General features: G+C 41.2%; 1 pseudogene; it reads right to left on the bottom strand.

Moving 5' to 3' along the window:
• Positions 1-890: 890 nt before the first annotated feature.
• Positions 891-1824, bottom strand: LOC149213747 (uncharacterized; annotated as a pseudogene).
• Between the last annotated feature and the right edge of the window lie 3353 nt (positions 1825-5177).

Here is a 5177-nt window from a genome sequence, read left to right as displayed (position 1 = left end):
CAAGGTTGTTGTATGTCTTTCCCTAAACATGTACAACGGGTTACAATCTCATTTGCACCGTCTATACTAATCCTGCTTGGTGTTCAAAATTGAACACATGGTGGCCTGTCAAGAGGCCTTTGGCACGTAGAGAAGTGTCAATGCAAAATTACAGAGTCGTTTAACTAGGGGAAGGAATTGCTCCACAGTGAAAAGTGGCTGAAATCTTGGTAAAAAATTTCAAAAAATCTTGTAGAAGCAATGTTTGAATCGTGTTTTTGATAGTGGAAATAGATTCAGCACTATCAAAAACTTCTAGAATACCTAAAATTTTGAAGTTTAATAACTATAACTTAAATTTACAAAAAAACCCAAATTTCCTCTAAATATGACCAAAATTGCCATAACTTTCGTGGCAACTCCCCCAAAAGAAAGGTGAATTTTGATTTCCACAAATTTAAAAAAAAAATAAAAAATAATATAAAATTCCCTGCGAATAGCTACTGGTCTTCATATAAATTGCAGGATATCTATTATCCTGGCTGGAAGCTTGGACCAGTGGACCCCTGAGACCCCTTGCAACTTGGCTTGTTCAAGTTGACGTATAGAGTGCGCCGAAAGTTGTTGCAGCGTAATGGAGGTTGTTGCCAGCAGTCATAAAATAAAATTTTAATGACATGATACTAAGTCCTATACACGAGGCAGGTAAGCAATTGTGTCCATCACTTTGACAAACAAGTTTTCATGTTGTACAAAGCTGAGATAAAATGATGAAGCTACAGTTGATATGAGATAATTCAATTAATGTCAAATAGGTATACTACAATACCAGTACTAGAATGAAAAGAAACAAAATTCATTCTCACTCACTTTTAAAACAGAGAAAACCGGTGATCGAAGGTTTGAAACCACTAGGACTCGGCCTTGAGGAATACCATTTCCCTGTGGTTGGAATTATCCAAACGCTCGTAATCACCATGCCTCCCGAGTCCTCACACCCAACATCCTAGCGAACAGACTGCAGACGGTCAAAACGATGATCACGACAATGATGACACGGACAACGAAGAGAAGATGGAGAACCAGAAGCCCGAAGGAGCACAACTTATGCTTATCGAGATCGCACTGGGCTAAACTGTCGGCCTTACCAGGCACGTCCAGGAGGCAGTGGAAACCTTGGGGAACATAGCTCTCGACATGAAGTGAGAGCCTCGACTGAAGAAACCATAACCCCTAAAGACATAGAGCTGAGGACAATGCTATGTCTGCTACGAATTCCTTCGGCCGCAAGGCAAAGATGACTGCCGAGGTGCAACAGAGGGTGGTTGTGCCTCTCAGGCTCCCAACAATGATTAGCACTTGCCCTCAACGTTCGATGTCAGCGACGCGTTGACCCTAAGCATCGCCCATGGAGTCCAAACTCGAAACCGGCCATCAGAAATAGTGTCTCACTGGGAATTGGCAGGTGATACCCACCATTTCTCTCGCTCACCGACACCACCAAGACCACGATCAAGAAGACGCAGAGCACGACCACGAACTGCATCGACAAGAGGCGGTGCACTGGTATGGTGCCCTTTATGAGTGGATTGAAGTCTGATGAGATCGCAAGATTGTATGAGTTGGCTAACAGGATGTCCACCAGTTTCATGTAGAGTACCAGGTGCTTACAGCATCTCTAGGATAGGTAAGGCCATGGCTTTGTTGTGTATTCTCTGGCGGTTTTGAGGTGGGTATTGAAGGAGCATATGAGCTGCCATAACCCCAAACAGAAGATGAACAGGGAGCCCACTGTGTGAATCATAATGTTGGCACTGATGAGTGAAACACCTACCTGGAGTTTTCCCTGCCACTAATTTTCCTAAATTCCTATAGTTTCCATTCGTTGTGAAACACCCTACCCTTTGTTTAAATGCGGGGTCTGTCAAAACTTCATTAGGACGCAAAAGGGCTCTATCTACAGGCAAAATCTTATCATTACATTGATTTTACCATAATTTGTCGCCAAATTTCACTGTCTGGAGCCATTTTTCTATGTGGGTATTCCTCAATAAAATGAATCTCAGAATTCCAATGATCACAGGTATTTCTCGGCACTGCAACTTTCAATATTTGAAGTGTTGTTTAATATTTACGGAGTTACATCTAAAATTTGTGATAGCACTTGCTTCAAGTAAGTAACTGTGTATAAGTGGACCACAAAATCTTAAAGCTCTGTTTCCATGGATAGAAATCATGAAGAAAAGAAATTAGAGGAAATGCGTAATTGTTGGGCTGCTTTTGAATAGAAATAATTAAATTAGAAGTTATTATAATGTTGGGTTTCTTTTGATATACATTACTCAGATGTAAATTTTTTGGATTCGATTCTTACTCATAGGACATGTCACTATAGAACTTATAAAAATTCCCATTAATTTACTATTCAAACACAAGCCAATCGACATCAAACTTTATTCCAGAGATACAAATTAGAACACAGACTTTTGAAAACGAAGGCCGTTTCCATTAATAATCTTTCTTTCTCCTCGAAACCTTAGGTACGTGGACTAATATGGCTAATCAACTTCTTTGTAAACAATCTGCTCACCTGAATTACTAGTTCAAATTCAGATGAAATGGTTGCTGAGCCTCCTTTCGTTTTTTTGTATTGTTATGTTTGTGAGGTTTTTCTCTTATAGGTCACTTCCTGCATATACATATCCCTTTGATTGGATCTAGTTGTTCCATTTTAATAATCTCATTTCTGTCTTGATTGGATTTAGTTGTTCCATTTTAATAATCTCATTTCTGTTTTTTTATCCACAAAATCTATTCCAGCACATACATCAACAACTTTTGACCATAAACCATGTTGAGAATCCGTGTAACTATCAGTTGAAACAACACACCTCCGAGGATGAAAAACATCCTTACACCTATGGCATAAAGTTCTTAAAAATATCTTGAAATGTTTAAAAGGCCTTCATTATTTGTTATTGGATTGCTTGATTTAATTGTTTGATGTTCCTGTTGACTAGTTAGTTTATCATGCTTGGTAGATTTTTTTTCCCTCTTTGTTTTTTTGGAAAGGTCCTCTATGACTAAAAAATATAAAGATTACATCTGATAGTTAGACATATAATCAAAGATGCACAAGTTCAACCAGCAAAATACCCTCCAAATCATCACAAAACTATTGAAAGACAGAACAATCATTGGTTCAAAGGATTACAAGAGAAAAACTACCCTATAGAAGGCTTCACTATACACCTTACAAAGCAATCACCAAAGATGTGAGGATCTCCTCATCCCCATGTCTGAAAACTCTCAAATGGACAGAGCCTAGATCTCTTCCACAAGCTTGTTGGGATTGTTAGCTCTGCTATACAAAGACAATTTTCAAAGGTCAGAGACAAGCTTGGTCTACGTGGTTGTGCTCAAAAGGATTCCACATCAGTCACTTTCTCCTTTATTCCTCTATCCCGCTTATCCTCCTTCATCTCTGTTTCCCCGATTTTCCTCCTAAACCCTGCAGAATAGACCCTTTTAGCTTTAGCCCCTAGCACGAAGCCCAAACCCGCCATAAAACCTCACCCCGATGACCTCGCGCGCTCATAAATCCCCCGCCTCATCTCCACCGTTGATCATCCCTCCGATCCAATGGCTCCCGTCGCCTCCGATAAAGCGATCTACTCCCCCACTCCTAACCGTCCGATCATCTCCGAAAAGATCCGATGGCCTTCGCTTTTATCGCACCAACAATATGATCGAACGTTAGCCCGTGATGAGAGTGGTTTTTCTTTCTCATCCGCCGCTACGTGTCGATTGCTGAATGGAATCGTGCGACCCCGTCCTTTTACCGCTTAAACGCCAAAAGCGGTGCGATCAATACCATTACTGCCCGACCAAACCACTCCCACCCGTTAAACTCCCGCGCAACTCCTTTTCCCGATCACCGTCTGATTAGTCCATTGAAGATTCGACGGCCCCAATTCACCCCACTCTCACCTCGGCCGATAGCCTTAGCCGAGCCATCTCTGCCGTCCATGTTCCCGATCCGACGGTCACCCTTCCTTCTCATCCCGACTGTCCGTTGCCCATGCATTCCATGTCCTTTGACCACATCGCTTGCCCAAAGAAGGAGATGACCAGCTTGCCAGTACCAGTGATAGTCAGCCTTCAACAACCATCTTTAACAAACAACATGGCCAGGGGAGAAAATGACAAGCACGACCCTGTAACTAAATTTATCAATTATGGAACTCCACTCGTACGAACACTCCAACTTCCTAAGAGGACAACATAGCACCTGAACAGATCGGATTCATCCACTGAAGCAAGTAACACAGTCAGAGACTCCATCAGGCAGTTAAATGCAGTTGGTGGTCAATTATGACCACTCCAAACCTAAATGGTCGAGAGCCCTTGTAATGTAAATCTATAAATACCCAGAAACAAGATGTAATCAGGGTTGGTGGTTGGCATTTGATGTAAGGTTCAACTTCTGGAGACTGTAGATATTTTGTCACTTGCAGCGTCTCGTCTTCATTTTCAGCTAATACAAGCTTCTTTTGCTGTTAACTGCTCACTTTCCATTTTCCTCTGTTCTAAGCTTGTGCTTGATATGTTGTGTTCTTGATCTTTTGAGGTTTAGCACTAGATAATTGTCATCTTATCTATGTTAGATTGTTGAATGTATCACTGAATAGGTTACTCAGGTTTCTTTCTATCTGATGCAAGAGAGCTGTCATCCTGTCTGTGCATTAGTAGAATAGATTTACAAGTTTCTTTACTAGTTGCATCCGGCTATCACATGGTCTTGTGCATCTGCCGGTGCAGTTACTATTCTCCATATTCACCTAATATCTAAACTGTGAGCATTTGGTGGTCTAAATCCTTGTAGTCTGAGGGTGTTCACACATTTCTGGAGTGATACAAAGTAGAAGTGGTTATCTGGCTTTAACAAACCATCATTCCTTCCATTAAAGATGCAACAATAGTTGAATTTATATGTTACCAGGCATCTCCGAGCTACAACCTAGGAGAGCTTCTTGGAACCCTAACATAATTGGCGTTGTTGCCGAGGAGAGGAGATTTAAGCTTAGCTTCCCTCGGAGAATGACACAGATCTAGCTTTGATGATAGACAAAGTCTGGACACATTTTTAGTTGTAATCATCTATCTGGTGACTCTACTGGAGGACCAACCTTTTGGAA

Source organism: Pinus tabuliformis, chromosome 1_1, assembly GCF_031772625.1.
Source record: "Pinus tabuliformis cultivar Carrire ecotype Pingquan chromosome 1_1, CPIR1, whole genome shotgun sequence".
Lineage (NCBI taxonomy): Eukaryota > Viridiplantae > Streptophyta > Pinopsida > Pinales > Pinaceae > Pinus > Pinus tabuliformis.
The sequence above is the reverse complement of the archived record's forward strand: the minus strand, read 5'-3'. Positions and strand labels throughout refer to the sequence as shown.